Source organism: Vombatus ursinus, unplaced genomic scaffold (genome assembly GCF_900497805.2).
Source record: "Vombatus ursinus unplaced genomic scaffold, bare-nosed wombat genome assembly UNPS02000580.1, whole genome shotgun sequence".
Lineage (NCBI taxonomy): Eukaryota > Metazoa > Chordata > Mammalia > Diprotodontia > Vombatidae > Vombatus > Vombatus ursinus.
This window is the reverse complement of record NW_020940358.1, coordinates 12,327,034-12,342,965: the sequence shown is the minus strand read 5'-3', so window position 1 is coordinate 12,342,965 and position 15,932 is coordinate 12,327,034. Positions and strand designations below refer to the sequence as shown.

The 15,932-nt window shown below is 39.1% G+C and overlaps 1 protein-coding gene across 7 annotated transcripts in view; it reads left to right on the top strand.

The window, feature by feature from the left end:
- Window positions 1-15,932, top strand: part of PHACTR3 (phosphatase and actin regulator 3) — a 309,402-nt gene that overhangs the window by 151,938 nt on the left and 141,532 nt on the right. The window contains exon 1 of one of the 7 annotated variants that reach the window (XM_027848868.1): window positions 6,574-6,626. The exons of the other annotated variants lie outside the window; for them this stretch is intronic. The gene's annotated coding sequence lies outside the window, so the exon portion shown is untranslated. Of the gene's footprint in view, window positions 1-6,573; window positions 6,627-15,932 lie in introns of those variants that run through there. 7 annotated transcript variants of the gene reach the window in all.

The following is a 15,932-nucleotide window of genomic DNA, read 5'->3' as shown; positions in this document are numbered from 1 at the left end:
TATCTATCTATCTATCTATCTATCTATCTATCTATCTATCTATCTATACATACATATAATTTTTTTCCTCCAACTACCCTAATACTGACAAAGGTCTCATGAGTTATAAATATCATCTTTCCATGCAGGAATGTAAACAGTTCAACCTTAATAAGTCCCTTATGATTTCTCTTTCCTGTTTACCTCTTCATATTCCACTTGAGTCTCGTATTGGAAAGTCAAATTTTCTATTCAGCTCTGGTCTTTTCATCAAGAATGCTTGAAAGTCCTCTATTTCACTGAACAACCATTTTTTCCCATGAAGAATTATATTCAGTTTTGCTGGGTAGGTGATTCTTGGTTGTAATCCTATCTCCTTTGCCCTCCAGAATATTATATTCCATGCCCTGCGGTCCCTTAGAGTAGAAGCTGCTAAATCTTGTGTTATCCTGATTGTGTTTCAACAATACTTGAATTGTTTCTTTCTGACTGCTTGTAGTATTTTCTCTTTGACCTGGGAACTCTGGAATTTGGCTACAATATTCCTAGGAGTTTTCCTTTGGGCATCTCTTTTAGGAGGAGATGGGTGAATTCTTTCAATTTCTATTTTGTCCTCTGGTTCTAAAATATCAGGGCAGTTTTCCTTGTAATTTCTTGAAAGATGATGTCTAGGCTGTTTTTTTTGATCATGGCTTTCAGATAGTCCAATAATTTTTAAATTCTCTCTCCTGGATCTATTTTCCAGGTCAGTTTTTCTTTCTTTTTTTTTTGTGAGGCAGTCGGGTTTAAGTGACTTGCCCAAGGTCATACTGCTAGTATGTGTCAAGTGTTTGGTCTGAGGCCGGATTTGAACTCAGGTCATCCTGACTTCAGGGCCGGTGCTCTACCCACTGCACCACCTACCTGCCCCTCAGTTACTTTTCCAATGAGATATTTCACATTGTTTTCTAATTTTTCATTCTTTTGGATTTGTTTTACAGTGTCTTGATTTCTCATAAAATCACCAGCTTCCAACTGCTCTATTCTAATTTTTAAGGAAGTATTTTCTTCAGTAATCTTTTGGGCTTCCTTTTCCATTTGGCCAATTTTGCTTTTTAGGGCATTCTTCTCTTCATTGGCTTTTTGGACCTCTTTTGCCATTTGGGTTAGGCTATTTTTTAAGGTGTTATTTTCTTCAGTATTTTTTTGGATCTCCTTTAGCAAGCTGTTAACTTGCTTTTCATGATTTTCCTGCATCACTCTCATTTTTCTTCCCAGTTTTTCCTCTACTTCTCTTACTTGCTTCTCAAAATCTCTTTTGAGATCTTCCAAGGCCTGGGATTGATTCGTATTTTTCTTGGAGGCTTTGGATGTAGGAGCTTTAATTTTGTTTTCTTCTTCTGGTTGTATGTTTTGATCTTCTTTGTCACCAAAGTAAGATAATATAGTCTGACTCTTTTTGTGCTGCTTATTCATGATCCCAACCAATTACTTGAGTTTTAAACTCTTTGTTAAGGTAAGAGTCTGCTTCCAGTGTGGAGAATGTACTGTCCCAAGCTTCGGGGGTTTGTACAGCTGTTTTCAGAGATACTTCTAGAGACCTGAAAATTTTCAGTTCTTCCAAGGGGGTGTGATAAGGGGCGAGGTGTTTCCTCTCCACCACCACAACAAGCTCCACCACACCAGGACTGCCCCTCAGAACTGTGACCCAGATCCAAGCATGGGCAAAGCAAGAGATTCCTGCCTCAGCACTGGCAAAGAGATCCTTGCAATCCCCCTCTGATCAGTCACCCAATTCCCCCTCAGTCTGTGGGCCAGGAGCTCAGAAGGCAGCTGCTGCCCTGGGGGCAGCTGAGACCTAGCTTCTTCTCTCACCCCAGTCACAGACTTTTCCCACTGACCTTCTAAGTTGTCTTTGGCATTCGTGGATTGAGAAGTCTGGAAATTGCCACAGCTGCCTGTGATTCAGTCCTCTGAGGCCTGCTCCAGGCTCACTGTGGCCTACACGCCCACGCTGAACTGCACTCCTCTCCCCGCCCAGCGCGATATACCTTTCTGATCAGCCATCCAGGTTGTCTTGGGCTGGAAATTTGTTTTACTCTGTTTTTTTGTGGGTTATGCTGCTTTAGAATTTGTTTAGAGCCATTTTTATAGGTATTTGGAGGGGTCTGAGGGAGAGCTCCAGCAAGTCACTGCTTTCCCTCTGCCATCTTGGCTCTGCCCCCCTCCTTTCTAGATATTTGCTAATTATCTCCTTAGTGATTCATCCCAGGATTTTCCCAGTAGTTACAGTCAAACTCACTATGGTTTTTAAGCTCCATTCTCTTCCTTTTTCAAAAACTTATTTTTATTTTAGTTCCAAATGCTCTCCCTATCACCAACTGCCTACCGTTGTTGAGAAGGCAAGAAATACAATACCCATTACATGTATGAAGTCATTCAAAACATACTTCCACATTAGCCATGTTGCAGGAAAACAAAAGCAAGAAAAATGAAGAAAGTAAAAAAATTATGCTTCAGTCTGCACTCAGAGTTCATCAGTTCTCTCTTTGGAGGTGGATAGTATTTTTCATCATGAGTCCTTTGGAATTATAGTAGATCATTATGTTAATCAGTCACTAAGTCTTTCACAGTTGATCATTGTTATACTGCTGTTACTGTATATAATGTTCTCTTAGTTCTGCTCACTTCACTTTGTGTCAGTTCATATAGGTTTTCCCAAGTTTTTCTGAAATCATCCACTTTATCATTTTTTTATAGTACAATGGTATTCCAACACAATCATACATCACAACTTATTCAGCCATTCTCCAATTGATAGAGGTCCCCTCAGTTTCTAATTCTTTGCCACCGCAAAAAAAAAGAACTTCTATAAATATTTTTGTACATATGAGTCCTTTTCCTTTTTCTTTGAGGTATAGATCTAGTAGCATTATTGCTGGTTCAAAAGGTTTGCACTATTTTAAAGCCCTTTGGGCATAGTTTTAAATTGTTGTCCAGAATGCTTGGACTAGTTCACAACTCTATCAATAGTGAATTAGTGTATCCATTTTTTATATCCCCTGCAGCATTTGTCATTTTCCTTTTCTGTCATTTTAGTCGCTTTGATAAGTATAAGATAGTCCCTCAGAGTTGTTTTAATTTGCATTTCTCTGATGATTAGTAATTTAGAACACTTTTTTAATATGATTATTGATAGCTTTGATTTATTCTTCTTAAAACTGCCTCTTCATAACCTTTGACCATCTATCAATTGAAGAAAGGAACTTATTTGTATAAATTTGGCTCAGTTCCCTATGTACTTGAGAAATAATTCCTTTATCAGAAAAACTTACCATAAACAATTTCCCCCAGTTTAATGCTTTCCTTCTAATTTTGGCTGCATTGGTTTTGTTTGTGCATAACCTTTTTAGTTTCATGTAATCAAAAATTATCCATTTTGATTCCCAGGATCCTCTCTACTTCTTATTTGGTCATGAACTCTTCCCTTATCCATAGATGTAGGAGGTAATTTTTTTTCTGTCTCTTTCTTTTTTTGAAAGTTGTGACATTGCCTTTCTCTGGTCCTGCATTACCATTCATGTATTCCCTGATCTTTCAAATATCACTAACAATAGTTGAACAATTACTCTAATGGTTCATTCACCCATGCTTTAACATTTTTTGTTACTTTTGTGACTATCTTGACATAAATTCCCCATAGGTAACTACCTAATATATTGGCATTCTTCCTTTATGAATTGGTTCATTCCAGATTTTCAAGAATAAAAATACACTAACTTAGAGCTGACTGTGGTATTCATTAACATATAAACCACTGATGACATACAGAAAAAATGATCCAAAAGTAATGTGCCACTGTGCAGATAATTCTTCATTATATATTCTGCTCCTTGAGAGGTAAAGCTCTGGAGTGAGATCTAGAAAATCCTTGTCCTGACCAGAGTATAGGCTGGATTTAATTAGCTCCAGGGATGTAGAGTCGAACTATTTTATATTCAAAAGGACAATGGAAGTGGGAGATATTTTCCCCCATTATTGTGTCATCAGATCCCAGGTTCCTTTTAAATACATCAATTTTGGACAAACTAGATAAGGAATGACACAAGGATTAGAAGAGAATGAACATGCTATTTTTGTCTTCCTGATTCCATCTATGTAGAGCTTGTCTGCAACATTCAAAGAATCTTAACATGTACCAGGATAGCAGACCCTTTATCCATCTCTTATCCCTTTTTCATATTATGTGACTGGCCAGCTTCCTTTTCCAATAGTATACATCTCTTTGATGATATAGCTTATGGTGCATCTTATGCACAGGTAGTTCAAAAGTACATTACATTCTTGGTAATTATTTCACTATAGTCTTTCCAAGCCCCTTTGGGTGACCTGCAATTTTAATTCTTTGGAGATTGTAGTAGTCCATCTTTTGTGGCCATGTAGAATTACTGAAAAAATGTTGAATTCAATCAATCTGTAAACACCTACTATGTGCCAGGCATTGTGCTAAGCACTGGGGATAAAAAAAGAGGCAAAAGAGTCCCTGCCCTCAAGAAGCTCACAATCTAATGAGAGAGACAAAACAAACAACTAAATACAGCATAAATAAGAAGTTATTAATAGAGATAGGGTGATATAATTAAGAGGGATTGGGAAAGACTTCTGCAGAAGACAAGATTTTAGTTGGGACTTAAAGGAAATCAATAGTCAAAGATAAAAAGAAAACATTCCAGACACATCTCCAGACATGGGACAATGAGAGAAAATGCCCAGAGTTGAGAGATGGATTGTCTTGTTTGTGGAACAGAAGGAGGCCAATATTACTGGACTGAAGAGTATATCGTGGGGAGTAAGGTATAAGAAGATTTGCAATGTATGAGGGATTATAAAGGGCTTTGAACAAAAACCAGAGGATTTTTTACTTGATCCTGGAAGTGATAGAGAGCCACTGGAGCTTATTGAGTAGGTGGGTGACATGGTTGGACCTGCACTTTAAGAAAATCATTTTAGTAGCTTAATAGAGGATGGGTTGGAGTGGAGAAGACATGACACAGGGAGACCTACCAGGCTGTTGCAATAATCCAGGTGTGAGGTGGTGAGGGCCTGCACTAGGGTAGTGGCAGTGGCAGAGAAGGGAGCATATTCCAGAAACACTGCAAAGGTGAAATTGACGGACTTTGGTAACAACTTGGATATGGTGGGAATGGTGAGGGAGAAGAGTCCAGGATGACTCCAAGGTAGTGAGCCTGAGGGACTGGAAGGATGGTGTTACCCTCTCCAGTAATAGGGAAGGTAGGAGTAGGAGAGGGTTTAGGGGAAAAGATACATGAGTTCTGTTTTAGAAATGTTTAGTTTAAGATTTCTACTGGACATCCAGTTCAAGATGTCTGAAAGGCAATTGGAGGTGTAAGATTGGAGGTCAGCAGAAAGGCTGGGGCAGAATAGGTAGATTTGAGAATCCTTAGAATAGAAATGGTAATTATATCCATGGGAGCTAAACGAGATCACCAAGTAAAGCAGTATAAAGTAAGAAAAGAAGAAGGCCCAAGGCAGAACCCTATGCCTATGCCTCTAACCTATCATTAGAGAGTGTGATCTGGAAGAGGAGGGAGCAAAGAAATCTAAGAAGAAGCAGTTATGTAGATAGGAGTAGAACCAGGAGTGGTGTCCCAAGGACCTATAGAAGAGTGTCAAGGAGGAGAAGGGATCAACAGTGTCAAAGTCTGCAGAGAGGTCAAGGAGAAAATGAACTGAGAAAAGTCATTGGATCTCAAAAAAACAAAAAACAACAGTTTTATTTCTGGAAAAAATTTAGAGCCACTGAATTGCTCTGGTCTCTTCATTCTGTTTGCTTCTGTTGTCCTGTCACTGGAATTTATCTATATGAATATATACATATATATATATATGAGTATATATTTGTATATTTATATATTTATATACACATAATGATGGACTGCTGCAATGAGATGTCTACCCAGCCATTTATAATAATTGGGGCAATAGCATTCTTTCTCCATTTGCATTTCCTGTGTGGATTTTTAGGCAGGCTTCTTTTGGATGGTTGTGAGTTTGCTTTAGGAGTTTTGGAACATTCCAAGACTTGATGTAGTCAATGAAATCTCACCTTTAAACAGCATAAAAATAATTGCTTCTTACATTTGCCCATATTCTTCCAGCTCCCCCTTTCAATTTATGACATTTATTTTGATGGGAAGGAAGGAAGCGTTTATTAAGCACCTACTACATGCCAAACAATGCTGCGAGGTAGGTGTTATTGTTATCCCCATTTTACAGTTGAAGAAATTGAGTCAGAAGTAAAGTGACTTGCCCAGGGTCACACAGCTAATCAGATTTGAACTCAGGTCTTCCTGACTTCGGATCCAGCTTATTCTATTCTCTCCACTGTGCAGCTTAACTTCTGCTAGGGAGAGATGGCAGCAATAACAAAGGAGTGGAACTGGGACCAGCAAGGAGGGATGGGTACAAAGAGAGCTTCTCATGTCTGACCTCTGTTGTGTCTATGTAGACCCTGACATGGAATTGCTTAAAGGATTTTGAGCTGTAGGACACTTTAGTGGTCATCTTATTCAATACTCTCATTTACAGATGAACAAATGGAAGCCTAGAGAGAGGAAATGATTTATCCATCCATGATCACACAAGTGGTGAGTTTCAGAGCTGAGATTTAAACCCAGGTCCTTTGCCTCCAAATCTAGAATTCTTGCTCATACCTCAGGCTCCTACCTGTTCCATTTGGTACTGGTTAGCTGAGGCTGGTGAGAGAACAGATTATCTTTTTCCAGAAGTTAGAAATGAAAAGGAGAAAGATGGTTTATTTCCTTGATGGAGGGAAAAGGAAGCAAGACTAGGGAGAGATGGAGAAAGGAGAATTCTGTCTTTGTTCTAATGTTCCACTGTGTATCATACAGTAATTGCTTTTAACTATAGTGAATGATTAGGTCCTCTGGCAATTTCATTTGTGCCCCTTGGGGAGCCTTCTTCACTGGGAGGCCCAGAAGGCTCTTGCATTTTTTATTTCCTCATTCAAATGTAGGGAAACATATTTCATTAATTAGTTGCTAATGTCTCTTGTGCAGTAAGAAGTGCCACTCGAGTCTGATGTCTTGATTCATGAGGAAGAGTAGCTGCCTTGTTAATGTCTTGACACCTCTTAAAATTCTCTAGGGCATTCCAAAGTGGTGTGAAGCCACCTCCAGAAACACAGATAGAAAACAAAATTGTTTAAAAGAGACTTAGGAAATTTACTGGTATTTATTGTTATCCTCCTACACTCTTCCTTTTTTACCTTCTTTTGGAGGGAGAGTAGAAGGATTATAATAACTTCTGTGGTTGACTCCCATATGTAACTCTAGTCTCCTGAGTTTCAGTTCAGCCAATGCCAACTGGCCTGCTGGATGCCCCCAAGTGAATGTCCTGTGGTCATCCCAAACTCCACATATCCAAAATCAAATTAGTTATATTTGCCATGAACGTATACTTCCTCCAAACTTCCCTATTTCTGTTTGGGATATCACCATCTTTCCAGGCACCAAAGTTTGCCAGCTCAAAATAGGTCTTGACTCCTTCTCCCTCACCCTCCACATCCAATTAGTTGCTAATAAGTCTATTAAAAAAATTAAAGAGACATAATTTCTGGGTAATTTGATCATTTTATTAATAATGCCAGCATGTTTATTAATAAAAGGATGGTCATTTGGTCATCACTATCTTAGACCAAAGATGATTGTTGTGGCGAGGCTCATGGCACCCATTGGAATGGGGGTGTTCCTGTGGGTGGCAAGCAACTCTGTTTGGTTAACAATTAATTAGAGAATGAATAATACAATGAGGGGCAGAACTCGAATTTTAATTATGTCATTTACTTCTTAAGTTACTCTCAGCCTGGGACAATCTATTCAAAGAATTTATCCCCACCCAAACCTGAGTAGAATACAGTGACTTCCCCACCTGGGTAGAGAACAAGGAAGTTAGTCCAATCTTATTATCAGTAATGTCCTTTAAGAAACTGAACTTTTAAAATCAGGACTTTAGAAAAAGGGGGTGCAGGCAGCTAGGTGGCACAGTGGATAGAACACCAACCCTGGAGTCAGGAGGACCTGAGTTCAAATCTGGCCTCAGACACACAACACTTACTAGCTGTGTGACCCTGGGCAAGTCACTTAACCCCTTTGCCTTGCCCCCCCCCAAAAAAAAGAAAGAAAAAAGAAAAAAAGAAAAAGAAAGGAACTCTGGATCTCCCCAAACTGTTGGTTATTAATAATCATTTCTCTCACTAAGTCTTGTAAAGTCTACCTGCACCCATACCTCTGATGTTTATCCCCTGGTCTACTCTAACATGAGCACTACCCTAATTCAGGCCTGCATTAGTGCCGACCTAACCAATCACCTCGGCCTCCTAATTAGACATATGGCTTTAAGTCTTCTGCCCAACCCCTCTTCCACAAAACAATCTTCCTAAGGTCTCATCTCCCCATGTCATTACCTTATTCAAGAATCTTCAGTGATTCCCTATTACTGCTTGTATAAAATGCAAACTCCTCAGTTTGAACCTTACTATAATTTGTCTCCAGCCTTTTACTTTTCTAGGCTAATTATCCATTACTCCCTTTTGTGTACTTTACAGCCAAAATGTTGTTGTCAAATCTCTAAACTCCATATTCCATATCTTGTCTCCATACAGGCTCTTGCACTTACCTGGAGTACACTTTCTTCTTATATCTGCCTCCTAGAATTCCTAACTTCCTTCAAGGCTCAACTCATTGTGTTATCTCCTTTGGGAAGCATTGCCTAATCCCCTGTTAGTGATAGCTCTTCCTCAAATGAGCATAATCATATTGATATATATAGCTTTAAAATGCACTAAGATTTTTGGGACTCTGTGTGTGTCTGTGTATGCGTGTTTGTGTGTGTGTCTGTGTGCTTGTCTATCTACATACTATGTCTTCACCAACCACCACCCCTTACAATGTGGGTTTCTTGAAGATAGAGACTATTTTTCTTAGAGCATTTATTTAGCACCTGCTGTTTGCCTTTTTTCATTTTTTTTCTTTGTATTCCCAATTCCTAGAACAGTGAATTTCACATAGTAATTGCTTAATAAATGATTATTAAATCAGATTGTTTTCCTGCATGGTTCTTAATTCAGTTTGAAATGTCCTTGCTTTGAAGCAGAAATTGGCATGAGTACAAAGAAGTTCTCCTTCCAGAAATACTGCAGCCCAGAGAGATAGGCCCCCACATTTAGTCTTGTCATTTCCTAAGGCAAGTGTTAGGGTGCTAATGATGGGGTTGGAATCTGAGCCCCAGAAAGGAAAAACTCTGGCCCAAGACCATTTCCCACCCGTGGTAATTCCATTACCTCATGGACTCTGTACTTTCCCACATGGCCAAATCTCTGGCGGCTATAGTCCCATCAACTGGTCTTTCATTGTGGCTACACCCAATCTCCCCTCCATTGTCTTGCCTCCCTATGGCCCCAGGCCATTTCCCACCCTTGGTCCCACCTAGGCGCCATTTCCCACCCTTGGGAATTCTATTTCCTCATGGACTACTTGGCCACTCTCCCACAGTCTTTCTGTATGTAAGGTCCATCTTGTCTCCATTAAGACGCTCAGATTTTTACAATCTAGCCAATAGCCCATAGATGCTGAGACTCCTTAAGAGTCTAGCTAATACGGCAAATCTTCAATAAACTTTGTTTTTGGCTACAGGAAGGCTTGGGTCGAATTCTTTCGGGCAGGCCTCAGGTTTTTCCTTTCTGGGGCTCAGATTCCAACCCCATCACTAGCACTATGGGATAGTAGAAAAGGCATCAGATTTGGGATTAGAGAACCTGGGTTTCAATCCCCATCCAGTTGTTTGCTACCTGTGTGACCTTGAGCAAATAATTTGCCCTCTCTGGACCTCACTCTCCTCATTTATACAATGAAAGGTGTGGATTAGGTAATATCTAAGGCTCTCAAGCTTTAAATCCTATATTCTTCCCTTTCTTAGATCCACAGGCTAAGTTACGTTACCTCACAGGAAAGACCAAGACAGAGAGGAAGTTTTTTCTTTTACTTTTGAAGTTGGGACCTAGGATGAGTATGTTTCTCTTAAAATAGGGGTGCTAGCTTCTTATTTCCTTGACAAAGGTTTATTAAACACCTGCGGTGTCAAGGACACAGTTGCTTGGAAAGCATTCTGATTTGCCCCTATGGTTAGTCACCTTGGGTGGCAGACGGTCCTCTAACTCAGTGGTAGGAACAGACCCATTTACTGTAGGAAAAGGAACTGGGGGATGTTCAGTGTCTTATGGGCTGTTTGATGTGCTGCATCCTAATAGGGATGAGAGGTCTTGCAATACATTCTTGTCAAGTTTCTTTTTTCCCTATTCCAATTTTCCCTTATCGTTATGTAGCATTTTCCTTCTTGGCCCAACACACTTCTGATCACCTTACAAATGCAATGGGATCAATAACTTATGGCCTAAAAGTATAACTCATAGCCTATCAGCTCACTCAGAACTGAATACCTTTTGGAATCCAAGTTTATCTAGATTTCTAGGCTAGATAAGAGATTTTGGAAGGAAACCTAGAGGTCATCAATTTCATTTTGCAGAAAAGGAAACTCAGGCACAATGAGGTTAAGTGACTTGCCCAGGGACACACAGCTGGTAAGTTTCTGAGTTAAGATGGAACTCAGATTGGCTAAACTCCCATTCCAAAGCTCATCCATCCACTGTGCCATATTACCTTTCGACATTATGTGTGTCCCCTTGCTGTCAGCAAAGCTCCTTACAAAGGAAGCACTGATGATGGGATGGGGAATATCTCCAGCATCTTTCTGGACTACCTAAAGTTTTAAAGAACCAGAGACTATCTGGTCCCTATCCTAGACAAAATAGATAATTGATATTCAGTTTCACAAAGAGCCTAACATCTGTAAAAATGCCACATTCCTTCTGTCTGTATGGGAATAATGGTAAAGAATAAAATGACATCCAGGTATGTTTCAGAGGATAGGAAGAGACATTCCTCCCTCTCCCACTTTTATTCTTAAGAAATAGAATTTACAGGACCAAAGAATAAGATGCCTCTGGAAATCCTGTCTTCATTTTTTAAACTCTCTTAAATCACTGTTACATTAAGACCCCATTGTACTCATGCATTCTCAGCGAAGATCCTTTATCAAACCCTGACAAAGTATAATTTGCCAGATAGTAAAGGCTCTTCAGATTGAAATCTTCTACAGGCTGTCCAGAGGAAAGGAGGAGGAAAGGATGGAATGCCATTGCAGTCTTTCATGGAGTGTGTGTAAATCCTTGGCTGTGTCATCCTGAAGTAGAATAACCTAGGAGATGTGGACTGTCAAGGGGCTGATATAGAATTAAAGTCACTGCCCCCACTCATGTTTTTATGGGATTAGGGAGGGCTTTCTTTGTCCCAGTCAGCCAGGTATACTTCAATTCAATATTCATTAAAAACTTTTCCTGTGAGAGAGGCATTCTACTGAGCACTTAGGATTTTAATATGAAATAAGAGTTTCTGCTTTCATGGAGTTTGTGAAATGGTAAGGCAATAAGATATTTGCACGAATAACTAATAAAAGACAAAAGATGATTAAAGAAGTGAGATGAAACACTATGGAGTGAGAAATTCAAGGTAGGAGAGGAATCATGGAAAGATTAATTGAGGAAGTGACACCTGACCTTGGCCTTGAAGGAGAATGTCAGTTGGCAGAAAGGAAGGGGCACAGCTTTTGTACGAGGTAAGGTGCCTGTCCTAATATGTGGACAGCCTATGAAAAAATGGAGGTATCTGAGGGCAGGCTGGGATTGTAGAATAGCAAATAGCCCACTTTTAGGTTGCCTGAACAGATGTATCATAAAATAAACAAAAAAGGCAAGTTTCTGACTCACACTTTGACCTCAAACTTTTGGAAAGGATAGTGATTTAAGATTTTTCATATATGCATATCATGCCATAAGAGGTACATGAATTAGATTTGGAATCAGAGGTCCTAAGTTCAAATTCTGGCTCTTCTACTTATTCCCTGTGTGACCTTGGACATGTTCTTTTCCCTTTTGGACTTTACTTTCCCCAGAGAGAGAAAATGACTTGTCCAAAGTCAAAATATAAGTAGGGAATGGGGGGAGAGGAAGGCAGAATTAGAGTAGATGACCTTTGTTCTAGCTCAGGTATGCTATGCCATGATCATCTAGTGTGGACCACTCATTCTACAGATGAAGAAAAAGGCCTGGAGAGACAATTTGGTGACTTGTCTGAGGTTATAGGGTTAGTAAATGGCAGATTGTTGTTGTTATTCAGTCTTATCTTACTCTTTGTGGACCATACCGCGCATTGGGTTTTCTTGGCAAAGATACTGGAGTGGTTTGTTATTTCCTTCTCTAGTAGCTTGCCAGAATCACACAGCTAGTGTCAAGCCATATTTGAACTCAAGTCTTCCTCACTCCTGGCCCAGCACTCTATCCTCTGAGCCACCCAGCTGCTTCCTAAGTGGCAGAGCAAGGATGTAAACTGAGGTATCCTGATTTCTGGTGACCCTGGGGGCTCATTTCTACCCTAGATTTCTATCCTAGTTTAGGCTTGAAACTCAGGGAAAGTATAACATTGCAAATGGAAAGAATAACCATCACAAAACAATCAAAAATGAATGTTGCAAAATTACAAAGAACAAGCATTGCTCCAGAGAGATGTGAGAAGACATCCACCAGTCCCTACTCCTTTGTAAAGGTGGGAGAACTTTGCAGGTATTTTCAGATTTTTTAGCTCATTGATCACGTTGGCTACCTTTTCCCTCTTCTTCCTCTTTCTTTTTTTTTCCTTCAAAATAGTATTTATTATTTAGAATGACTCTCTGGAAGTAGGGGGAAGGAAAATCTGACAACAAACAAAATATATCAATACAACTTTTATTTTTTAAAAAAAGTCAGTTAAAAGAAATAGTATGTGGTACTATCATGTTTTTAGCATCTCTTTTATTATGTTCTAGGGGAGGCAGCATAATATAATAGACTGGAAGTCAGAAGTCATTTAAAGTCTCTGGACCTCAATTTCCTCATCTGTAAAATAGAAGGGAGAGGTTGGTATAGATGCCCTCTGAGGTCTCTTCTGGCTTGATGTCAGTGAGCTTTCATTTCCAGCTCTGTCACTAATCAATCCTTGACATTGACCATCCTGGGCAATCACTTCCACAATTCTGGGCCCTACTTCCCCACATGCAAAATCTATCTCCAAAATCCAGTCCAGGTTTAATAATCATAATTATTTTTTTAACTGATTATCTATGTATGGCATATAAGGTAACCTTATTAATCATGCTATTTGTCATAACTTTGTAATCAAAACCATAGGATTATAGCTTCGGAGTTGGAAGGAATTTTGGAAACCATTTAGTCCCAATCCTTCATTTTACAGATTAAGAAACTGAGGCCAGATGAGGTAAAGTCCAAGGTCACACAGGAAATATGTGATTGAATTGGAGTTAGGAAATACAGTTCCACATACCAAGTAAAAATATGGTTAAAAAATGGGAGATACATCAGCAGTTCCCATTCTATAAATGGATGCTTCGTGCCTAACTCATGTGATTAAATTGCATACTCAGGGGTAAATGTTTGGGTCAGAGAATTGGTGATCGTGCTTCTTAGTCACTCTGTCTAATTGGTAGAAGTATCACCTCTCAGAAGTCAGCAATGAGATCATTATGCTTCATTAGAGGCAGTGGCTCTCCAGCCAAGTAAAGAGAAAAACAGAAGAGAAGGGTTTGTTGGATTTTTCGTTGTAATTTCTTTTTGTTTTGGGTGTTCTCTGTGGACAGGGTAGGCTGTAGACTGATTACCTCTATGAGATTTGATTTCCTCATCTGGAAAAATAAACATAAACTCGATTTTACATACCTCCCAGGGAAATTCTGAGGGAAACTCTTTTGTAAAGTCAAAAGTACTGTGTAAATGGGAGCTATTGTTATTAGGTGAAATCATTTTTCTATCAGATGGGATAGGGTTTTTATTCTTTGGTTTCATAGAAAAAGAAAAGAACAATAAGATATTTTCAATTTCAACTGAACATAGTCTAAAGAGGAAGGTTTCCAAGTACCTCATATGCAATAGGATTTCTCTCTGAACTCCCTAAGTTTTGGAAAGGAGTGCACAAGGTAATCATCTGATTCAGGTGACCAGAACTTCCTTCATGAGCAAGAGGAGCCTTGGCCAGATTGATTTCTTAGAGATGCTATTCGGGCTTCTGCCACTGACTTGCTAATGCTCGATCCTCTGCTTCCCAGGATTGTGTATTCTGGGAATGGTGTCAACTGGCCTTATTTTGGAAGCAGTGCTGATTTTACAAGAATTGCCTGTGGCTTTTTGTATGAAGGGGTGCATGTTTTAAATAACCTTTTCACTTTGTCACTCATCATAACCAAGACCGTAAAAGCCTAGAGAATAGTTCTACTGATAAATGCTTGATACACAACACCTTTTTCTCTATTATCACTGGTTGGGAGGAAAAATAGACTTTGATGCTTTAAAAACTAAGCCTAATAACTCAGTTTCCAACTTTCTCATCTCTCCTGGACTTCTCTGGTACAAACACCCAGGTAGTAAAAAAAAAAAAGTATTAATTATAACAGCAGTCTCAGATATGACAATTGGAAAATCTGAAATGCTGACCAGAGATTAGAAATGACTTGAACCTTTGTGGGATGTTTGGAGGGTTGGCAATGCTATGGAACTTTACTTGAGGACTTCACCAACAAGCCACTTTTTTTGTAGTTCCAGGTTATGTAGGAACCTGTTGTTTTTTAACTTGCTATCTAGGAAGTAACAAAAATAGACATTAAAAGAAAAGAAGAATAGAGGCCAAGAGATTGGAGAGTCTTCAAATACTTTTCAGTATTTGAGCTGATTCTTTTTTGAATGTCTGAGTTTGGGACATTTCTAATATACTGTCTCAGTCTAAGTTTTTTTTTTTCCCTCCCTAATCTATAGGAATCCTTTGCTCAAGATTTTCTTTAATGCCTGATCAAGTGTGGAGGGAACTCGTTGGTTTCCAAAACTGTTGCACTGAAGTGTAAACTCTGGCAGCTTCTATCATGTGGCCATGGCAAGTCACTTAATCTCTCTTATCCTCAGTTTCCTTATCTGTAAAATGAGAATAATAACACTTCTAATCCCTACCTCATAGGACTGTGAGGATAAACTGAGATGATCTATATGAAGTGCTTTGCAAGCCTTAAAGCAGCATATGAAGGTCAGTGCTAGTTTTATCATTCTCAGCAAGCTGAAAAAGTTTCTGTAGCATTGGCCTAGTCATAGCCATGTGTGTGGTTGGATGACCAACCTAGCTTATCACCCCAAGAAAGATTAGTTGCAGGATAATGAGGTTTTAGTTACAACTTATGAAAACCATCTACTGAGGTGTAGGGTTGTGACCTCCATTAGCCTTATGATCATAAATCCAGTTCTGGAAGAAAACAGAGAAGATATACGGTCCAACCTCCTTCATTTTTACAGATGAGGAAACTGAGGCCCAGGGAAATTTAGTGACTTGCTCAGCATCACACAGGCAGTAAGTGACAGAACTATTATTGGTCAATGTAGGATTCTCAGTAGTAAAAGTTACAAATTTTTGAAGTAATCAATAAGATTTGAATTATGCACTATGTAGAGATGATTACATACATACTCGGAAGGTAAATAGCCACATAGTATGATTGTATTTTTAACTGGACTATTTCACTCCATGGGGTTTGTTCTTTGGTTTCTTGGAAAAGGAGAAGAGCAGTAAGATGTTTTCAGTTTCAACTGAATAGTCTAAAGAGGAAAGTTCCCAGTACCTTATATGCAATAAGAGTTTAATAAATGTGTTAAGGTGATTTGTTGAACTGACAAGTTACAACAAGAGAGAATCAGATTAAATTAAAGACTTTTTCCCAATGTTATAGTTGTT